The sequence below is a fragment of the Camponotus floridanus genome, unplaced genomic scaffold (genome assembly GCF_003227725.1).
Source record: "Camponotus floridanus strain SB8 unplaced genomic scaffold, Cflo_v7.5 scaffold72, whole genome shotgun sequence".
In the NCBI taxonomy this organism is placed as follows: Eukaryota; Metazoa; Arthropoda; class Insecta; order Hymenoptera; family Formicidae; genus Camponotus; species Camponotus floridanus.
In genome coordinates this window covers 392,501-416,900 of record NW_020229841.1, presented here as the reverse complement: position 1 = coordinate 416,900, position 24,400 = coordinate 392,501, and the positions used below count along the sequence as shown (strand labels likewise).

The window sequence follows — 24,400 nt, the reverse complement described above, 5'->3', positions numbered from 1 at the left end:
ATAGGCTGTTTGAAAGAATTTGATGTATCAATAGATACTCGTAGGAAGAAATAATATATTAAATAAATAAGAATTGATCATTAAATCATTATAGTCATGATTCTTGTAATTTTTAAATGCGCTCAAAGTAAATAAAACGTGTAATTTGATCTCTGATAATAATTAATGATACCTTATATGCTTATATTAAAGATAAACCTGAAAGAAAATAAATTATATATTTATACTCGCAATATATAAATAAATGATCCGTTTTAAAAAAGAACGATCTGCTTAACTGACCATGACAAAGTTAGTCGTTCCGCGTGCTGACTTTAAAGTCCTGAAAATTTATCACCGGCAAACCAGATTGAGAACTCTCAAACAGCTTTTCCGAGGATTCAGGTGACGAGACTTAAGAGGACGACCCAGTTTGTTCGTTCGCATCAAACCCGGAACGTAACATTCTTTTTTTTCACAAGTACACAAGTAACCAGGATGACGTAATCATCAATCGTGACAGAGGGCAAAGTCCAAGCAAATCTTTATAGAAGGGATAATATTCGTAATAACTTTACAAAAATATGAAATAGAATGACATTTTAATTACATTATACATTAATACAAGATAAAATTAGAATAACCTCTTAGATTTTGAATTTATTAATGTTATTACGATTGTCAATTTGGATAAGAAGATACTTTAGCTATCATGCTTGATAATCTATGTTCATTATATGCGAGTATAAGCGAGTACATGCGAATTTTTACTTAAAAAGGAGTCGCGACGTACGTAAATCACGATCGATAAAGACATTCTTTTAAAGCGGATATTCAAAAAGCGAGATATACGACTTGACAGCGGGACAGATGGGCCAATTAAAATTAATCGCCCGAAGTATTCGGAGATTCGCGACCAGTATCGAGCCCGAAGCTATTTCTTTCGAATAAGACACCTGGCGTGCCATGTTCGCACTCAACTCTCCTACGCGGCGAACCAGGTATAAATATAATAATAGCATAAGGCGATGAGCCTGCAAAAAGTGATAATGGTACACCTGATGATGTAAAACGTGGATACTTCGAAGCCGGTACATGAGGCATCTCCTTTCGACCCATCATCTCTCTTTCTTCTTTCATTCCTCGAAAAATTCTATTAAAATATAAATTACAAAAAAGTCTAGAAGAATTTAAATTGAGCAGTCATATTTATTAAAATATTGCATGTTGAAAATGAAGTATTATAACCAATAAAATATAAATAGAAAGCAAAGTATTGTTTTCTCGATTGTTTTTTTCGATTAATCTTAAAATTTTACTAGACATTTATTAACTTGTTAAAGATTATATAAATTAAAAAATTAAAAAACAATGTTTTCGCTTATTTTGAAATTTTCATTTTAAGAAGATTTAATTTTAAAATTGATAAAAAGATTTATTTTATTTAAATTGTTGATTAACCTGAAGTATTTTCTATAGATTATTTAATAGATAGATGACAGTCTTAAAATAAAACCAGATAATAAGAAAGACCAAAGACTAGCTATGAGAAAAATATGTGCGGCACAAAAAATGCTTTTAATCAAAAACTATTTCGATAACACAGCAGGCGGTTTTTAATTTCAATGAGCAAGAAATCAAGCAGAAAAAATAATAAGTAACAATAGTATAATTCTATTAAAGTCACGAGATGAAGACGAATTTCATTGCAAGATTAGTTACAATTATATTCGCCACATAATTTTTTATTAAGTATTATATCGCTAATGAATGAAAAAAATATGTAATAATTCGACAGAAGGTCAATATTTATTGCACTAAGAATTTTTTTATACGTTAGGACATCTAAATATATTTAATATTAAAATGACGTACGAAAAAATTAGTCGCATACATTTAAAAGATACCGGTTTTATCAAATAAGAGTAGTTTATCCATATTCCATATATGGCTAATTCGACGATTTATTAAAACGTCTGGATGTTTGGCTAGTTGAATATTTGGATACCAGGATTTTCGAGATGTTGGCACACTCAAAAGTCTAAATATTTTTTCGGTGTTTGCATACTTGAGTCAATATTGAATGTGTTTCCCGCACGTGATCGGGTTCTAAATTATGCGTCCCAAATCGTGCGCACGTGTCAACGCGTCTCGATTCCAGAGAACAGCTGTAGTTTGGAACCCGCGACATTTAATCGAAAATCCAGCAGGATATCACGTTTATTTTTAATAATTGGTTATAAAAAAATTCACGTCATCAAACTTTGATTTCGATCGCAATTTCAAATAATTTCTCGCCGAAATAGAATGAAATAAACTGAAAAGTCATAATAAAATCAGCATAATTTACAAAATATTCATCAAAATTTCAAAGAAAAAACATGTTTCTGAAAAGAAATAAATGAATGAATATCTCGAAAATTTCAAAAATGTAAACAAAAACTTTCAAGTACTATCAAGATACATGTTTAAGAAACTGACAATTACTTCTCACAATGTTATCAACATTAAAAAATCTGATTTACGGAGATCGCATTATTAATCTCTAAAAATCGGGAATTATGAATCATCTTTTGATCCTTTGAAATAAAAAAAACACACAGAGGTGTATTTATATACAAGAAATTACACGAGAAATGCCGATCCTTGGGAACCACTGACCAAGAGCTCGGGACGTCGGGGCTGCCGTAAGAGTCAGAGGACGGCGATCCGATCTCCGATAAGAGCCGCTTTCTGTATGTATATGAGCCGCGAATATGAAAGTGCCAGAGATGAGACGGTGGTACCCTCATCTTCTTCAGTTCTCAAGGCGCGTGGTCGAGTATCGATATCTCGCGATGCGCGGAATCGTAGATACACCCGTTTAATTAGCATCTCACGAGAACATTTTTGATCGATTAATCAAGTTTATCCAATTACTTGCAATTTTCCAAACTGGTTATTCAAATTTCGATTAATTAATCACGAATCGATATTTTACAATTTCGAAATTCGACGAAATGTCGACAATTGAATTTTTTAAAATAACAAAATATAAATTTAAAAACGCGTTTTTCGAAAACGTCACGTGTAAGATGAACGTTTTTTTAACGTCGAGCGAATGAACGAAAGGATCTATCATTAATGCACATAATTAAAAACGCGATTTTTCACCGCGGTAATGATTAAATTGAGGATTATATAGCCCATTAATCAAGCGCGAAAAAAATTGCGCATTATCGCCGACGTTTTGAAAAGAGGATCTATAAATAGTCGACGCGTTGATGATTTCCGTGTCGATTTTCTCCTCGATATTTCTCGCGTCTAGGAGAAGCGGGATGGGGAGTAGATGATCGCGAGAATCTGACTTGAGAGAGAGAAGCTCGACTTAACTCGTTAACTCCGGTAGCTGAGTGGCACTTTGGCGACTTCGCGATCACGCGCGGCAGGTACGTACACCTACTTAACGATCCAGGCCCAACCCAGCTACCTGTTCGACCATAGAGAATGATCGCTTTCCTAGCGCCGACGATCGCTCAGCGACAGCTGACTGCGGAAGCGAGCGAGCCGCGGGACGAGGGGTGGCGGGGGAGGAAGGGGGAGGCGAGGGGAGACCGTCCGGAGATTAACGCTTTCAACGACAGCGTTATCGTTAAATGACTGAAATCAACGCGTTCCCACGACAAGATCGATATATCGTTAAACCTTTATTGCGTCTTATTACTTTGAATAATAGTTGAAATAAATTTGATATGCGGATATTGTTAAAGTGCTTCGCTAATTTTACACTTCGTCTTTTTTCATTGTCCGACAAAAGCCTAGCCATGAGAAATTTTTTTTTACATCTTAGATATAATTTTTATTCTTTATACGAAATGTGAAAAGAGGCCCAGTGTAACTTGTAACGACAGGCAAAGGGAAATTTATTACAAGTATCGTAATACTTTGAGAGGTGAGCATCGTACGTCCATATTTTAGAATCCAAAAAAACCAGTTATATACATTTATGGAAATATTACGTAAGAATTATACTAACAAAAATGTTGGAAAAAAATGTGAATTATGAAACGCATTAAATACACATCGACGATATTCGCATGTAAAGAAGATTTGTTATTTGTGAATAAAATGTCGTATCATATTAGTATCGCCTGTAACATGATATCGATATCATCCACGTGCATAATATCGTATTTCAACTGAATATCTTGCTCGCAAACTCGAAAACTCCTCGATTTTGCATTTGATTCTAAATTATATATTTTAATATATTTTATTTTTAATATATTTTAAATATATTTTTAATATATTTTTAATTTACATCACATTATAAATATATATTATTTTATGTATAAAAGAATATTATACATATTTTCATATTTCTCTTCGATGATATTTTGCGTGATGCAAAATAATGTATTTTACGTTGATTAAAATTCAGAATTTTATATATAAATTGACATATTAAAATAATCTCATCGTGTGGCAATATTTATTTATTTTTCAATAAAGTATTGATGCAGCACAAAATACCAGCATGATCAAAAAATCGGAAAGCTTCGCGTTATCACTCACATGCGCTCAGCTTGCAAGTGTGTGATGCAGCAGCCTCGGATATGAGAGAGAGAGAAAGAGAGAGAGAGAGAAGGGGGAGGCAGAGCGCGGCGCAGCCTCTGAAACGCGAGATGCGCGACCTTGAACTCGCATCCCATGGTCGATCGATAGGCGCCACGCGCGTCTCCTGACCTATATAAACATGGAGAATTCCGGGGGAGGGTAAACGAGAGCGAACACGAGCATCTCCTCCAATCTCTCTCTATAAACACGACAAAGTATAAAAATGATAGGGATCTTTGCACTCTGATACGCGTTATCATCTAATTTCATTAACTAAGTAATGTGGAAGAGGCTAATTTTAATACTGTACACATATAAGATACGACACGTGCGTTTGCGTAAATCCTCCTGCAAAACACATGGCGCAATAATTTTAAATCAAATCTGAGCGTCGAGGATATATTAAGATATCATCGGACGATTATTATTCCGGAGACAATTATTATTAATCCAGCTGTCAAATTGTCGTCGGTCGTTTCGATTTTCACGCTCATTTTCATTTTCCTCGTCGCTTTGAAAATGCACATGAAAAACATGACTCACGAGTAAATAAAACGCGCTCTCGACTCGGAGCCGATCGGCGGCCGATTAAAATGCAAATTCACCGGCGTCCAATTAACAGTAAACATGCGGCCTGTCGCTCGGACGCGGACGTCGATTTTTGTTAGTTGACACAAATCGCCGGCAACAAAGCAATATCTCGCGCCGCCAGGCAATTAACGATCCTCTCGCGCGCGGAAAAATAGGAAAAAAATCCGTCGCCGGAAATCGTCGCGAATCGCCGCGTCACATCCGTCGCGCGAATCCTCGTATCTACAGCCGGATGTATCGATCTGGGAGCGAGTCGAAGGAGCAATGGATCGCCAACGCTCGACGATATAAAGCCGCGCGCGTGGGCGTTAATTACCCCGTTAAATCTGTCGCATCGCGTTAGTGGGAGTGCGTTACACATCGGTATAAAATGTCGACAGATACAACCGGCTGCGGCCTGTCCCGGACACATTCCAAGCGTGTTTGCTCGACCGTAGATAGGCTGCGGTCGCGTATATATGTATCTCTTTCTGCCTGCCTGGTTTCATCAATATTGATCAAGTTTGTAATTACAATCGATAGATTTAATTGATTCTCTTTGCTTCTCTTTAGTTTCCCTTTGAAAAAAATATATAACAATTTGTATCATGGCCATATTTAATATCAAGTATCATTTATTTATGTGAAATTATATTTAAAATAAAATAAGAATTTATTAAAATAAAATAAGAATTAATTATTCACGCTTCGCGTTAAGTTTGCGACAAAGATATTGATGAAAAATCAGGTCAATCAAATTGAATTAAACTAAACCATTAATAAATGATCGATTTAATATTTATCATTGAAGAGAATCTGACAGAAGCTCGAAAACTCAGTACAAAGTTACATCAAAGCCGAATATTGACATTTATAGAACATTGACGTGTTACATCATAGTAAAGCGTACCAAAAAATATAAGATGTATTATTTTAAAATTACGCCTAAGAAAAAAATCTGTTCAGCGTATCTCGAGACACAGATTGTCTCTTTGTGTATCATCTTACAAAGTAATCTAGGATCCAGCGTGAGAGGGCTTCGCGAGATTTATTAGCACGAAATATCGTAGCATACTCGTAACAACGTTCGCCAGTAATATATTCGGGTTAGATACTGCTCGGTCGCGGCGAATGATACGCGGTTTATAACACACGGATGTATGTGTGCGTGTGTGTGTGTGTGTACTTCATAACGCGGCTCGTCATAACATTCATACCGCTCGTTACCAGTTTTGTATTACGAATATACTGCATCGTAATTCTCGCCCGCACACGCGGTTTCCCTACGCAATGCATTCGTCCCCTTACAATCGAATAAACTTTCCAGCACCTTATTTATTAGCTTCCATCTATTATAATTTTGTTAGCTATTATGACGGCAAGATCTTGCGAACAAAATTTATAATAATTTATAATTATAATTATATAAAAAATATACATATACATATTTTTTTCATACATAAATATATAATATATTTATATAAAAATATAATCCTGACATATCCAGAGTCACGTTCCGTATATCGCAACCATCCGTTAGTGGACCAGTCCGTATGTGCGACGCAGTCTCTGCCCGACGAGCAAAGAGAACAATATTGATTTCCAACAAGACAGAGAGAGAGGAGAGAGAGAGAGAGAAAGGGAGAGAGGGAGAGGGTGGAGGAGGAAGGATGAGACGACACCGTGTGCATCGTAGCGTGGAACGAACCCAACCGACCTGTGCAACCTCGTGCTGGCGTGGCCTATCGAGGGGGTGGGTGGATTCACGGTCAAGGTCGGTGCAAGCAACCCTCCGTGTTATCCTCGTGCGACCCTCGCACCTGCCCGGTTAAGCTTCACGGTGTCGTGATTAACGACTCCCCCCAACCCCTCCCCGCGCTTGCTGGAGCATAACCAGCGTCATCCGTGGCTTGAAAGTGGCGCAAAGTTCGTTAATAGGTTGACAATCGGAGCGTTAGCATCCGACATTCATTATGTAGGGCGTCGACGTAATATTTCCCTAAGCTCATTAAATTAATATTCGAAACCTCGCGATATATTTATAATAAAATGCCGATGTTACAAGATTCTTAAAGATCCCAATTTTTATTTATTATACTTTACTCCCTCTCGTTACTTTATTTAAAAGCGCCTTCTCTTTACACCAGTCTCGTGTTACGCCGCGTTAGGTAATTAATATTACATCCTCGCGTAAGGCAAGTGTATTCACCGGCGTCCACGCGGCTGGAAGAATTTAGCGTAGGACGTTGTTAGAGCTTCTCTGCTCGTTCCCCCGAGGTGAACATTTTAGAATCGACGACACCAAGTCGCGCGCCTCGGAACAGGAGAGGACGAGGATGAGGGGGCGGACGGGGGGGAGGGGGGGAGATCGTGTCGGACCGACGGTTTTACGCAAGCGTTTACTTTCCACGGATCTCTCTCGGCGGGGATCGACGGGGGACAGACAACGGTATAAAATATCGTCGAGAGCTATCGACTGGTCGTTCGTTACCGCGAGGACTACACCTGCCGCGCGCGCGAGCGCGATGAGGAAACTCCAGACCCACCTACGCGATAGCTCGCTCGTTCGCTCGGGGCCCCATTATCGGTCCGGTCGAAGAATTAATTAGACGAGGATTCACACGCCTCTGTGCGACCGTTCGTCGACGCATACGATATTACATGCGTAAATCTCCCTCTCGGGGATGCTTTCAAAGTGTTCCTCAGAAGTCTGTCATAAGGTTTTCGAATGAAGCGAGTTTGATCGACTCTGTCTGGGTTGCCGGAAAGGATTATTAAATTAATCAATGAACTTTAAAATAAGAATATGAATAAGTTTGAGTGATTTATCAAGACAAGATGATCAAGGAAACAAGTGCAATCCAGAGAACTATCGGAGCATTATTCTCCTGAGCAGCTCATTGAAGCTGTTCAGGAGGGTAATGCCCTGATCCCCTTTACCCGCATCCTAGGACAAGAATACATCAATACATCATTGAACCAAGCGAAGAACATGGGTGTAAAGTTGGCATCTCAAGTCTCAGCATCTCACAAATAAATATCAGATTTTGTTGCATCCAGCATAGTTCTACAGTTCCTGATAGGTTTTAACAATTCCGGTTTTAACAGTTCCGTCGAATTAATTATAAATATTTAACTTTTAAAAAATGAGATGCCAACTTCCGAAAACATCCAACAGCATCTTATCATATTTCAAATATCTAATCACAAAGCAGTAATATTCCGCAGAGTTTTATCGCCTACGCACATTCTGTCAATAGTTCTGACGAAACTTTTAAACTTCTAGAAAATAATTTGTCATCACAAAATATATTTACGCATATAAGGGTGAGATGCTGATTGTAAATCGACAGTTTCGGCGATTTTAATTGTTTTTTCTAGTAAATTGATACTTCCTCTTCACGGTAAAAAAGAGTTCTCGATGATACAGTTAATAATTAATTTTTTAAACAATTTAGAATCGACGATAGGCCTTCAAAAAGAAGAAGAAGAAGAAGATTTATCAAGACAAAGAATCTGAGAAATTTTAAAGATTTATATTATATTAATCAGATTCACAAGATTTATTTTTGGTCGAACATATGTTTATGGCATATTGGGTTTAATCACACTTGCTTCACTCGGAAACGCTATTAATTAAAAATTTACAATAATTCAGGATATCTAATTGATTTAAATATTAGAATATAAAGATTAAAGAAATGAAAAAAATTGAATTTTGACTTTTTTCAAAAGCTCTCTACATAATCATTTATAAAATATGAATCGGAACAATCTCTGAATTCTTAACATAGCTATCGAGCCTTTCTTCTCACCATGCATCGTTCCTCCAAAGGTCAAATACGTTCCATTGAAGAGTTTCTATTAATGACATCGCACGATCCATCGAATCATTAACTAACAATACAAAATATAGGTTCGCGCGACGTTTACGTTTGCGATGATTTTCGATCGCATATTGAATGTGCGTCTCTAAAAAATCCACATTGCCAATTATGACCGCCTCGAAGGTGTGATTTGCATGTCGTGCCCCCTCGCAAGTATACGATTCGCAATACGGTTCTTTGCGCAGGTGACAATTCGCGACGCGTATTGTAACACGAGATTTGCGAACTCGGCGATTAGCATAATGACTGATCATTACGATCGACATCGCCAGATTTTTCGTGGGCGTACATTTGAAATCGCGCGCAAACGAGTATTCCCTAGGAGACGAAATAAAGAAACAATCAAACGCACCCACGCGAAAGAATAACATAATAGCCTTCCACTTATGGTATGTGATCTCCATGTGTAAAAAATTCGAAATAATGGATACATTAATTCATTGCTTGAAAATAAATTATAATTTGCAAGGCAATATATATTTTTTGTCAAAGTTACAAGTGACTTGATATTTATCTCGTAAAATTTTCTTGAAATCGTGAAGAAAATTAACATTTTTGAAAATTAAGAAAACTTTTTTAATTTTTTTTTCATTCCTCGCCTGCGTTCACTGCATAACGTACGTTCTCCTTTAAGAATTCTTTCATACGAACAGATAAATTTAACATTACACGCGCTCCGATTTTCTGTGTGCTACTTCCTATGAGTCAGCTGGCTTACACGAACGTATGATAACTTATATCGACACAACCGACTGTAAGATCGTTTGTAAAATTGCGACTTTTGAATTTTCTTTTCCTTATTTCTGCACATAAATTTCTCTCAGAAGAAAAACGTACAATGTGCATACATTATGTGCTCTCTGTAGCTTGCTGCGAAAGCTACCAATCTACACTCGTTAAATCAATAATCGACTGTTATTATGATCATTACTCTCTCTCTCTTTGTTATCGTCATTACCTCCGACGTCGACTATCATGATCGCAAATATATATCCAATCGATACGTGTAATCGCACGTTGAGAAATATCGTCGATTGATTAGATTGAACACGTTTTTTCGTTGAAATTCATACGATTCGATTAATTAAACAATATTTGCGAATAATAAGAACAGAATCAAGAGCAGAGACTTAAAATTTACGGAAGCACATTTTTAGGTAATATAATATGTTATGTGAGATGCTTATATATTTTTTTATTCTTTTGGCAATTTAATGACAATTCTGTGAATGTCACAAACTATTAGATTCTACAGTTAATTTTAACCGATTGGGCGACTTTTCCCTCTGGCTCAAATTCTCTGGATGATATATATTTCAGGATTTAACTTTAAGTTTATATCTTGAAACATAAATGCTGTCATAAAATAAGAAAAAAGGAAGATTGCAAATTACTCATCAACCGCAAATTAGGAGTCTATTTTCAATAATCTTTCAAGCTGAGAAGAAAGATATCTTGAAATATCAAGATGACTAAGCTTCAAGTCGAGATTTGTATAAAGTCCATCGGTCGAAGAATCTAATTACATCTTCGTTTAAGAGTTTTATACATTGAAAAAATATTATTCACCAAGATTTCTCAATTTCAGCTAAATGGCTTCATACTCCGCCTGATTTTCCACTCTTTGAGGGGAAGAAATCGATTTTCGAATACATACGCAATACGAGGAACACGCACTCGTAGCCTTCTGGAGGCTCCACAGGTAGACTCCACGTCACGGGTACAGGTACACAGGTAAATGGCGAGCGGCGGCCGTTTGATTAAGCGCGGTAGCTAGCACCGAGAACGGTTGTTGGCGCAATTACACCAAATGGATTTCCTAATTGCGGCGCCGCGCCACAAGGAGATTACTCACGTTCGATCAACCCGCGTCCGTCGAATCGGTAAATATCGAGCCGCCATAGCCGTCCTCCGCGAGAGACGCATTTATCGCGGAATCGAGCTCCGACAGGATCCATCAGTCTATTTTATTTAAAAATACCCCCTTTCAAATTAATTTCCCCGAAGGGATTTTCCTAAGAAGCCTTCACCCAAACCCTTTTCACGCGATATACCAGCTCGCAATCGCTTCCGAGAACAAAGATTCAGCGGAGGCGGGGGAGAGGAAACGCTCGGCGGTTGTCTCTCTGCAACGGAGGAGCCGCGTAATCTTATCGCCCGAGATAGCGACTACCTTAATCCTCGCTTATTCTATTTCTGCACGGCCGCCGTTTCTTTCACGTGGGAGCGCCGATAGGAAGAAAAAGAGAACGTCTCACGCTGGGAGGGAGGAGCGACAAGAGGGAATATAAAGGGAGGAAAAGAAGCGGAAAAGAGAGAAAGAGAGAGAGAGAGGAGAAGAAGGAAGATTGCAGGGGCTGCGTTAGGGAACGAAAGGCCTCCTCCTCCTCCTCCCGATCTGCATAGCAAATTGGCGATCGATATACGGTGACCGGCGCGGCGAGGTGCACCGGTGAATCGCGCGAGCCTCGAATTAAAGCTTATAACTTTCATGTCCGGCGCAATGTATCATTACGGGGACCCGGGATCCCGTCGCGTTGATGCAGCTGCTGCTGCATCGGCGCGAATATGCGCATAAAGCACGATAAATCGTGCCCACCCATAGATACCGATCGATGGATGACAATCGCCCGACGATTGCCATCGAGAGGAGCCGCCTGTCTAATCCCGACGTGTACTTACGTACTTTCTCCTCGCAGCAATTACAACGTATATATCGGCGAGTATGACGTATAATTTGTAATTAAAATTGTAATATACGTAGTAATTTTATTTATGATTAAAATTATTAAAATTGTATAAAAAGAGAATTAATATGTGTAGTCAAAATTTCGCGTGATGATTGATATATTCAAGTAATTAAATTGAAAATATATAATATCCAAGTGCAATATAAATTTCGTAAAAATTGCATCGAATTATCACTTGCGTAGACTTTTATAAAATTACATAAATAAAAAAATAAAATTGTTCCTAAATATAATAACATTTTTTATACGGATGTTCACGAAATCGAAGCACCCCGAGGATTCGCTCAAGAAATCGAGGTGGAATCGGAGGAACATTTTCGTCGCGTTGTTTGCAAATGAGACAGGGCAGCCGTGACATCTGACACTTTGTGCGGCCACGCTTTCTTTGCCGCGCGCGACTCGCGAAGGACGCTGACTTCTCGGATCGCTGTCGTATCAAGAAGCCATTAAGACAATGGAGGTGAGTTTCACACGACTGTCCCATCGACGTCAATAAACTTTCGTTTGTTACTTAACTCGAAACGCGCGAGAAACTGGTGCTGCTGTCATGAATTTATTTCGAGTCGTAGACGTATTATGATTACGTACTAACCGAGAATATACTATTTTTTTATATATGATTTATTCAATATTATTTTATATATAATTTATTATGTCAGTATTTTATCAAAAATCAATTTAAAAAATTAATAGAAATAGGAAATCTTTGATATGTGTCTAAATGTTTAACGAATAATGTTTAAGAAATTAAATATCTTATATTTTCTATTTAATTTTGCTGCTTTGAGATACATCATTTAATAAAAATAAAAATAATGATGAAAAATTATAAACAAGAAACAGATTTAAAATTCTTATTATAATTCCGTCAAATTTGGCATTTGTGTTTGTTAATCTGTATCTGTATCATCCGACAATTCACTACAGGCACACGCTCGCAGCGTGACAAAATTCTACGATGTAACGCGCGGTAAATCGGCGCGTGCGCGACAGTAGCAGCGGAGAGATTTAATGTACATGTCACGCTCGCAGCACGCGTCAAAGTCACGAGGCGTGAAGGGACGAAGCGTGGTGAGATTGGTCGCGGCAGATCGTTCTACGTGGCTGGGTTAACGCGCGTGTCCGCTCCACTTCCGACATTAAGCCACCCTCGCAAGGTGGCATTCAGCGTAATGTCGCTGGAAGATATTTTCAAAGCCCGCGGAGAGAAAGAGAGAAAAAGAACGAGAGAGAGAGAGAGAGAGAGAGGGAGAGAGTTCCCTACTATCACGCAAACTCTCGGGTAATTACTTCATCAAACTTACGAAGCTTCGATAATGTTATGCATAAAATGAATTCTATAAAGTAGCATATTTTAAAATAAAGAGAAAGAAAAAAAATCTTTTCTTTTATTAAAGACATCATAGGAATAAAATTGACGAGTTTTTGAGATTGTTAAACAATGTATATGTCATTCTTCATTTTGGACTTTTCCGATTTACTAAGATACAATAACAACTCTCACAGCTGATTCTGTTGACAGATGTATGTACGACAACGAGATTATAAATACAACAAACAGTACAAATTGATAAGCTGAGCGTACAAGAAAATAAAATATCATTCTTTCTTCAACATCAGCTGAAAAACAAAGATAGAGTGACACTCGCTAAATGAAAAGCGTCCAAAGATTTTATAAACACAGATTATATATGTCGAAATATAAATCCACGTTTGCATTATTATTTTAATGTGCGTTTGCCGCATAAATAATCTAGCATAGTAAATACATAATAATCGTATCCGCGTCTCTGTTTTCCACGATACAAATTCCCCCTCCGAGGATCGATAAACACATATTTTCAGTCGCGTTTTCAAACTTTTGCGAGGCGGAAAAGGTCGAGCGTGAAAAAAAAAAAGAGACCGAAGTAATTGAGAACACGCTCTTCGCACGTATTTACTTTAACACGCGTGTCCGCTCCACTTCCGACGCTCAGCGTCGCGACGCTTTGACGAGCGCGGTGTAACGATGTTAAAACCGCCCTCGCAACGGACGACAGAAAGGCTGGCCTCCATGAGATCGATTATAAACGCACTCTAGTGTCAACGAGGGTGGAAAAAGCGGCTTTGATATTAAATCGCCGTCTGCGCGATTATTCTTTCGACGCTGCGTTATTTAATATCGAATAATCGGTGCTTTAATTTACTCGAAAAGAGGACAGCACAATGATTTTTTGTTTATATTTTGCTTATATTTGTCTCTTAATGTGCACTGGAAACGGCGATTAAAGTCGATGTTAATGAGATGAACAACGATAAAGTGGCAGCGAATAAAAACTGACAAAATATTGTTGAATTCATAATCGAATTTTGATACACTTTGCGCGCCTGTTTTGCTTTGTAGTAACTCTCGATAGGCAGCAGCATACCTTACAGTATGCGACGTCGTATCACATTTCACTTGTAATCGATTCTCTCTCTTTCTTTTCGCGTGAAACGGATTTTTTTAAGAGAAAAATTCTAATACGATATTTTCCTCACATTTATTTTTATGTTGCGCCCTTTTATTAACGTTATTACGTTAAAATATTCATAGATTCGCGGAGAAAATCCAATATATTACAAGAGACACGTAATTAAGTAGCGTTAAGCATCACGATGTCATATATGGGATGCTCTTCTTGCGACTATTAATAAAACGTCGCTTTTACGAGCAACTTTGCGGTTCGGCCGATCCGAGGCCGGATCTCGCGATAAGCATCGATAATTACAGACGGGTCGAGGGACATCGCGGCGCGCTTTTGCCGATAAAAAGTAGGGAGATAAGATGAGAGATCGCGTCTCTTACCGAGTGACAGTCAGGGGCTGCTGCTGCTGCTGTTGCGCATCCGATCTTCCGTAGATTTAACCTCCTCCACCTTAACCTGGGACACTTTAATCGGGGAAGAGGGCGGGGCTTCCTCTCTTATCTTACTTTCTTATAGTCACAAATCACAATTAGAGCAGGCACTGAACTTAGCTTATACAGAGACCATCCTCTCTCCGTTATCACAGCAACAATCGAACGTCCAAGCCGGGCCGTCGCACAGTTCGCGGCGGTTTAATACTGTCGAATGATAGACTTGGAACGGTAAGACCAAGACCAACGATAAAAGATTGCCCGCCGAGAGGACGCTATCACATCGCGTCGACACTCGCGTCAAGATCCTCGCCGATCAGGCGGCTTCTTCCACGATCCCCCTCGTCTCTCGTACACGTGCGAACGAGCGCTCTTCCGTCGGGAATGACATTACTCGATGGCGTGCTTCCTCTCCTGGATCCTCTCTCGATATTCCAATAACGTCGAGCAGTCAGAGCGGAAACTCGCCGTAGCAGCGAGATCAATCAGGCACATCGAAATCACAGAATTCTCCGGGACGTTGCCGAGATTATTAGGTGTGTCTCGACAGGATCGGGATGACGAATGCTCGAGAGTCCCTCGTCGACGACGATTCCCCGACGGACGACGATCACACGCGCTTTTGCTTCCGGACTCTTTCCCTCGAGCCTTCAGCCTCCCGCGTTTGACGTTTCTCCTCTCGCGCTTCGACGGCTATTTACACGCGCGCGAGGGTGAAAGAAGGAAACGAGAGAGAAAGAGAGAGAAAGAGAAGAAGAGAGACAGAGAGAGAAAAACAGAGAGGGCACGAGGAAGGAGGGAAAAACGTAAGGCGCACGCTCGCACAACATCGACAACACGGCGATCCTTCCAGTAGCGCGGTCTCGCGCCGACTGCGAAGCCTCGACGGCTCGCCAGCTTCACCTTCGCCCGCCGCGCTCTTCCCCTCCCGCCCCGCCCCGTCCCTCTCTCCACGTGCGCGACCCGGCGCGCACGTCCACCCCTTCCCTCGTCGTTGACTTTCGTGTCCGCGGACCTTAGGTGCTCTCCCCCCCTCCTTCCCCTCCTCCTCCTTCCTTCTCTCTTCGACTCCTCGCCGCTTTCTCCTTCGCCACCGCTGCCTACCCGTGCCAGCTGGGCCCCACTACCGTTCCTCGAGCTCCTCCAGACTCCGTTCTCTCTCTCTTTCTCTCTCCTTCTCTCGGTCTCTCTTCTCGAGAGCGCACGCATAGGTGCTAGGTGGGTGCACGCACACCGTAGCGCGTGGACGCACGTACGGACGCGGTGCCACGCCTATCTCCCTACCTCGTGCACGCGACCGACCAGTTCGCGTTGTTTTTACCCAGCGCGGTGGCCGAGGGTAGAATCGAGAGGGAACGCGAGAGATGGAGGCAGAGGGAGAGAGCGAGGTGTCTCTCTCGCGCGGCTCTGGCGTCTCGCCGGGATTGCCCACGCGTTCGAGAGCTTTGCGTGCTACGGACTCCCCGATAAAGAAGCCGGCTCCGAGTCGCGCGCGCTTAATAGCGTCCCGAGCCGTCACTAGGATCGTGGCTCTACCAGTAATGCGAAACTTGGGATTTTATCGAAAAGCATCGCGCGCTTTTACGATACAATCTACCGCTCGCGTCCGTCAATTTTCCTCCGCGGATCGTTTATTCAGCGACATTCTTTCGCGAGAGCGACTCGGGTGCGTTCATCGCGAGTCCGGTTCCGCGAACGCGGAAACTCAAATACAGCCTTTCGGAAAGTTTTCTGATAAAAATATCCCGGCGCGCCGTCCTCTCCTTGTACGACTTTTGTAAACAGATGCCTCTTGAGATATTGACACGTGATCGAGGCTCCGGCCACACTTTAGACACGTGTCCACCGTGTCGAGAGTGCTCGCTAAGTGGCACCGCTGGACCGTTTGAATTTTTTCTAGACGTTCTCGTATTTGCCTTTTTCCTCTTTCCAGTTCCTTTTTTTCTCTCTCTCCTCTTCTCCTCGAAGAAGCCGGCCGCGGCGGCGACCCAATGCCAAATGGAGAACCTTGGAGAATGAGTCGAGGTTGATTTATCTTATTTAGCTCGCGTGCCGCGAATACAAATCTAACGTCATCCTCTTCCATTCTTTTTTCCCTTCCGTTCAATCGAACGCTCTATCTGTACCGAACGTCGATCGTAGAAAAACACGATTAAGCAATTTGTAATCATTATTAATAATGGACAGTCGCAAAAATGCCCGAGTAATTTGTCGGCACTCTAATAATCATAGAGATGGGGGTCAACAGTCGCGTGTGAATCGTGACAATCCCGTTCGGAACCAAATGGATTTCAATCTGTTCCATCTAGGAACGTATGAGAGACGTGTAATTTGAAAAGTGCGTACACTAAAGCGCAATCATATACATATATATATTTTCCCCCTTCCCTTGGTGCTGTAATTATAATAAATTGATAGGTTCGAGGGTCCATCGCTTATTGGAATAATTGCGCGATCCCGCGATCATTAGCCTTAATGAGCCCGAGTCGGCTCGTGACGCCTCCTAGAAACCGTTGCACTTTCGAAATGATCAGATACATGGTATTCACGAGGCCCACGCACTTCGTCGCCATCCGATTCGTAAAATCCAACGTAATTACACGCTTTCGAGAGCACATGAGAGCACTGCCTAATAGATCATAAAGGTACGCTAATCATATGGGCTATGGATAATCGTTATTGCTACGTTTGCTCTCAAAATGTTCCATAAAATATTTCCGAGAGCTTCTTTAAGAACTTTAGATTTGAAACAAATTGATTTTTAATGTATATTTTATCATTAATTTTTTGTTATATTTATAATTTATTGATTATATATATTTAAAGAGATATAATTAAAAATATATAATCATTATTATTATTATTTCGAATTTAAATAATACACTTTTTAAATAAAATAATACATTTTTCAATAAAATATTTTTAATCATATATAAATGATACATTTTTTGTGTTAAATCGATACAATTGTCGAGTCGCAAAACATTGGAAAAGGAGATGAAATGCAACATGACATAATGCAACACATTTCTGATCCTTAGGAAGGTAGATTCGATGATAGATGACTGTCGATAAGGACAATTTTCGCATCTTCCCCATCCGATGCGCAGCTCTAAAATTTCCGGGAAAGCGGAAAGCGGTCGTTGACTCGCGTAAAGCCCGCAACTCTGTTTCTTTTTCTCTTCCTCCTTTTTTTTCACGCGCGACTTTCACGTCACGTTGCACATACCACGTATGTACGCGCATTGTCACGCACGCCTTCCGAGTTTTGCACCTGGGTATATACCTACCTTCCCCGCAAGAAAGAGATCCTTACCTAAAGGCACGCACGAGATGATCCAGCTGTTTGATCTCCGCCACGCGCTCCCTTTTTAGGGAGCTTGCGTTACGTTGCGCCGGGATTCCGTAACGGCATCTGCGTTTACACAGTCTTCGCGCTCGTAATGTCGCGTTATATCAGATTTTGCTAATCTCCTGTGCGATATGAGAACATAGTAACGGTAAATGCGTCGTATTTTGACACCATTACGAAATATTCAGATGTATATTACTCAAGATCTTCGAAAAATTAATCTGACACGTATGATCTCGTACTTTCTTGCAAAAAAGGGTGAAATGTGGAAAAATAAATTATTTTCAGAAATCCAAATTAAAAATGCAGACGTACATTATAATTTTTTTAGGAATTTATAATTGACAAGTGGATTTTATAATTGACAAGTGGTGATATTTTTGAAACATAATTTTTACGATTTATAAATTTTATATTTGACAGTTGGAGGATATTTAGATTAAACATATTTATTTTAGATATAAAATGTATCAAATTTCTAATTTAACGGATTAAATCCTGTTGAGTAAAAATCAATTACTTTAAGAAATTTAAATTAAAAATGTAAAAGTTGAGAGATATTATAATTTCTGAGAGATATTATAATTTCTTTTTATTAGGAATTTATAATTGACCAGTAGCCATGTGTGATTATTTGAAAAATAATTTTTATAAATTCTATATATTTAACAGTTGGAGAATACTTAGATTTAATATCTTTTTTACATGTAAAATATATATCAGGTTTTTTCTTAATTAAATGAATCAGGTTCATCATTCTTATATCTTCTAAGGCGAAAGTATATTCTTTAAAAAATGCCTTCTTTGGACATTTATTTTACGCGAGTCCAGCCGTACGCAAGTACGCGTGGCTCGCGCGACGAAAGGATCGTTGACGAAGGATTCCCGCGGACAAGAAAGGGAGGCCCGCGGGTCGAGCCGAGCAAATCCCGAAATAAATGTCATCGTGTATCATCGTGGTAACGTAATCCCGGATCGCGAAGACAAATAGCAGCGGAATACGATACGATGCGCCGCGGTCGGTCGTTCGGGAGAAGATGAGGAGCCTTCTCCTTCCTCGTATTTACATACCGGCGAAGGAAGGTATAGTCCGTATAGGGAGGTGTTCGTCCTTTTTCCCCGAGAGAAGATATGACGACTCTGGAGGACGAACGGAGTAAGACGTATACGTCGTTAAGGTCGCCAGTAGTGTACGATCGATGAAGGACGGACGGTGACTCCTCTTCCACAGAAATCGAACAGGATCGGATAAAGTTCTCGTGCAATTATTTGAAATATTGTAATCGATAATTATCAGAAATATAAATATGTAATTATTTTCATGATTTAAATTAATTCTTGATTATTAAACTTTAACTGTATTTAAACTATCATCTTGATCGAAAAAAATGATGAACATCAAGAAGAGAGAAGAGATATTTTGTGATTTCTCTTCATCCATAGGAAATTATCATATTTTGTAAAAAAAGTAAAGTGCGTGTCCAAAAAGAAGTGCTTTTATGATATTTTTTTTGCATTATTTATATTTAAATAAAATATAATATTAGTGAATTTTTGATAAATATTGCAATTCAAGATATTCATATCTTCCATAAATACAGACAATTTCTTGGTATTGCCGGACACTTGAGGTCTCGCGGCCGACATCGGTTTCGCATAAGCACCTATTCCGGCCCTGAGAAAGGAAAAACAAATCGAACGGTCGGTCATGCGTCAAGATTTTAAGCAAACACGTGCGCGGGTACGCGTGACGTTCATGTGCGTGCACGCATGACTACGCGTATTAAAAAAGCGCGCGCGTTTGCTCTGTCTCGAAGACCTCTTTGCGGGCACGTACGACTAGAAGAGAGGAGTCTTGCTCCGAGAACTCTCCTCCCGATTTAGCCGGCCGTGTCACCGCCTCTGTTCACCTTCGGAAGGTCTTTCTTCAAGGTTGAAAGTCTAACGACCGTCGCGTCGATCCGTCATCCATGATCGAGTAGATAAGAGGATTACACATCGATTATTCGTAACTTTGTAGACCGCTTTTGAAAGAAAGTAACGCCAGGCTCGAATTTTGACGCAACTGTCGAGATAATTTAAGCATATTTGAAAAAAAAAATACATTTTTTTTAACTTGAAAAAAGTTATTTAGAAACATATGCATTTGATCAAAGCTCGCAATTAAAAAAAAGACAAATATTTTTAATTATTTAATTACTAATTTTGTATATACATATATTATGATTAAACATTCGTTCTTAATCGAAAATTTTCGAAAATATCTCAATTAGCTAGTAAGGATAATTTTAAAATTTAAAAATTGTGATTTTTCTTATTAGACATACTGAATATATATCTCTATTCAAATATAAGTTCGTCTTCGAGATAAACGTGGAATAAACTTGTAAGATAACATAATAAGAGAACGAGCGCCGCTTGAATATCATAAATACGGGGATTAGTATACGAGCCATAGAAGCAATATAAAAAATACAGAGGAAATTTAATACCCGTATCGCATAAAAGTGGCACACGGTGGAATACAGGAGTAATTTACACGATCCACCTACGACGTGGCGCGTAGAGCGCGCAACAGGTTTCCCAAACGTGGTGAAGTGGAACACCGAGAATTCGAGCGTGAATTATGACGTTGGCCTTCCTAATACATCCTAATACGATCGTAGCTGGTCCCGTTGCAGGAAAGAAGGGCGGCAGAGGGAGTGAGAGAGAAAGGGCTGCGGGAAAACGAATAATTTGTCGGGTGCGGCGACCATTTTTCCACGACGCACAATCTCCCATCACAAGTGCGGGAGAAAAAAAGAGAAGGAGAGAGAAAAAAGGCAGAGAACGATGAGCGGAGTGGAAAGCGTAGGCGGGGCGCATACCAGAGGCACCTGCTCATTTACTTTGCGTCGGTCGGTCGGTGAGGGATCCGAAGGGAAGGGGAATTCTCATTAGGACTTGCCCCTACCAGAGGCTATCGTCACTACCGTACTTCTACACCGCAGCATCGCCGGGAAGAGAGAGAGAAAAAATGCAATTTATTCCGCGAGTGTGGAATATACGTTCCAGGCGGAATCCAAGTGCGAATGTGTATTTGCAATACTGTAACGTCAGTTACATAAGGTAAATAATGACTTGCTGAATAAAAAAATTATATAAACAGCTTTACAAAGATGCAACACACTTTCGTGAGGCAAAGATTAATTGCGAGGATGTTTGGAAGAGCAATCGCGATGATGACAAAGAAATGGGATGATGAGCGAGAATATTTGTTGTATTCTGGAATTAGATCCTTTCTTGTCTAGTAGAAGCATTTTTTATATTATGGGTGCACTAGATAAATTACGCAAAAATTAATTACATCTCTGTTTCGTTTTTTTAAAAATGTATAATGGAATAAGATATAAACTATACTTTTTTGAATTTAAAGAATGATGAGGGCAATCAAAATGAACAATAATATCGAGGAAAGAATATTAATAAAGAATATTAATCTTTCAAGATTAGATATTTCTTTTCAAATTCTCAGTTATTTTATAGAATAAATTTAAAAAGATATATTTAAATTTATATTTAATAGAATATATTTACAAATCAAGTAAAAAAAATACTTTGTACGAAGAACATTCTTAATCCATTTTTAAGGATTAAAATTCATTTTTTCGAATTAACACTAATAAGTGAGTTACTAACCAGCAAGTTTGAAAGAAAAACGGGAGGAAGGGGGAGGAAGTATGTAGCCTTCCTTCCCCATGCATTTCAACGCCTAAAGAGATTTACGAGGCGGCGAAAGGGAATAGTACGAAGAAAAGAGAGAGATTGCACCAAGTACGCGGGAGAGAGGGAGGCGAATATCGGGGAGGAAAAGAAAAATAGCGAAACCGCAGCCACCCTCCGCATCCTATGGGCGTGCGCCGCGGGGCCCCCGTGGGACCCCGTGTAAGATCTCACATAAAGATCGTCGTCCGTGCACAATAATGGCCCCCAGAGCTGGCTGGCTGGCTGGCTGGCTGCCTGTCGCCCGTATATACCCCGTGACCTCGTCGGCGACCGTTATGACGAGGCGCTCGCTGTTGCAGCTTGCCTTGTACTCCGCGTGTAAACCACGCGTGTACGTGCCCTTTAGGGCCCTCCCTCCGCCCGCTCGCCCCGCGGACGCATTCACGGGACAATGGCGCAGGAACAACGAAGCTGCAGGGGTGCGATGTAGCCCCCTGCGCGACGCAGGGGGGGCTATCTCAATTTGTATCTTTCGCGAGAGGTGCGCGACACCGATTCGCGCGTTACGTCAACTTCCAGGTGATCAAAGGATTCGCGAGGATGATCGTAAGAAGCCTTAGACTTCTCTGTCGCGATATCAATATGTTCTGGCCATCGGAATAATTTCGGGGAAAGAGACTGTTTCTCCTTTTCCAAATATTGAAGTTTCGATTCCGGTCCTTTTAACACAGTCTGCTCTTTTAACACTGTCTGTTTAAAGATCTTATTTAAAGATCTAACTAGGGAAACACGTGGATGTTTATAGGAAATGTGAGCGTACTCTAAATTTCTTAAAATTTTTATTATCTTATATAAATAACTAATTCAAGCATACAGATTGATGCAAAAGATTTATGTATTTTTCTCTGTTAAATTCCGTATTAAAATGTATTAGAAGAAAAATTTTTCCGGGGAAGATTGATTATCAAAATCAACGATGACTCTGCTTCGATTTCATTTTCAATTTTATCTGATAAACACGTCTGACGAAATATCACGCTCTTATATAAAATTGATACGATCAAGAAGATAAAAGTGGTAGTAATATCACACAAATATTTTGTAAGTCGTGAAATTTTCGTTCAAAAGAACGCACCTTTCGTCGAGATGATCCAGACAATCGGGAAGAATTTCGCGAGATGCTCTAGAAGAAAGTTCCTCAGGAAGGTGCGTGTGTCACGATTCTTTTCAGCGGGCGTCCTGCAGCGTGACGATGTACGCTGACAGAATTGACGCGTAATTGCACGCTATATACTGTCCCCCCCGCGAAACTCATAATGAAGCCTTATTATTAACGATCGCCCGCAGCAGATCGCGCCGAGATGCGACGGTTTCACACGCTGCGAGAAGTCCTCCTTTCAGAGGCGCGCGGTACCTTTATCGCCCTTCTGAAAGAATATCGAGCTCTCCTTTCGAGGCGACGTGTGAAAGGGGAGTTCGGGAGCCCCCAAAGAAACCTGAATTGAGGTCCGCCGCCGCTATACTAACCGCGGTAGCGAGCACATTGACATTACGACGTTGGAAACGAGCTTTTAGCATGGCAGAAGATTGCGCAGAGTGGTGCGAAATTTCACAAAAGAATCTCTCCTTTGTTTCCTCCTATAATCGCCTCGGAGGATTATTTTGTTCTATGTATCTTTAAACGTACAATAATCATTTCAAAATTGACGACACTGGTTTCAAAATTGAATTTTTGAATAAATTTTGCAAGTCAAATTTAATATATATTATACAAGAAATTTTATAGAGAGTGATTGTTTAAAATAAAATGTAATATTAATGCAAAATGCATGTAGCATTTTCTTCGTAAAAATTTAAAGCATATGATGATGCAAAATCTTTCTCCCACAGACCTTTTCAACGGATATAATAATCAGCTGGATGACATATAAAAAAAATATTAATTTAATATTTCTTAAAATAATTGTGTAATATTTCAGTAGATAGTTTCAAATAAAAATCTCTACGCAGCGGGATTCCTGGGAAGAAAATTCTATGTGGCATCACTGCCTCGCGTGGTCGTTTTCATTCGCTCCTTGGCCGCTACGTAATTAAATGGATGGATTTAGTGACGGATGTAGTTTCCGAGAATTAATGAGAGACCATCGTCATTATTCCCCGACTACTGTATCTAAGATACTGAACGATATAACAAAGTTTATAATCCCTGGAACACACTATTAATCGTAGCTTTGTTTCCCAATTAATGTTGATTGTTAATTATTATTAATAAATATTATAAATAGATATAGATAAATAAATATATATAATTATAAATATAATTACAATTATAAATATTATAAGTTATGATAAATATAATAATTAATATACATTAATATTTATTAATTAATATATATTAATATATGTAAATAAAATGTGCAAGTATAAATGTTATGACGCTCAGAATTAAATTTTAAAAGACACTGTTGATTGCGTAAAATTATGAATGAGAATATTTTATGTAACAAAAGATAAGAGTTTTTCTTATCTTTTATGGGAAAATATTACAATCATAAAAATCTTCATAATCATAAAAGTGAGCATAACACGCCTTTCAAGAAAAAAGTCTTTAAATCTTAAGAAAGATTTATATTCCTTTCCTTTTCCGTCGGTTTTCATTCTTTTCTTGTGGGTGGTATCTCGT

General features: G+C 39.5%; 1 protein-coding gene across 3 annotated transcripts in view; it reads right to left on the bottom strand.

The window, feature by feature from the left end:
• The window catches only part of LOC105248661 (early growth response protein 1), a 68,540-nt gene that overhangs the window by 33,258 nt on the left and 10,882 nt on the right, over window positions 1–24,400 (bottom strand). The window contains exon 1 of one of the 3 annotated variants that reach the window (XM_025413939.1): window positions 14,610–15,523. The exons of the other annotated variants lie outside the window; for them this stretch is intronic. The gene's annotated coding sequence lies outside the window, so the exon portion shown is untranslated. Of the gene's footprint in view, window positions 1–14,609; window positions 15,524–24,400 lie in introns of those variants that run through there. 3 annotated transcript variants of the gene reach the window in all.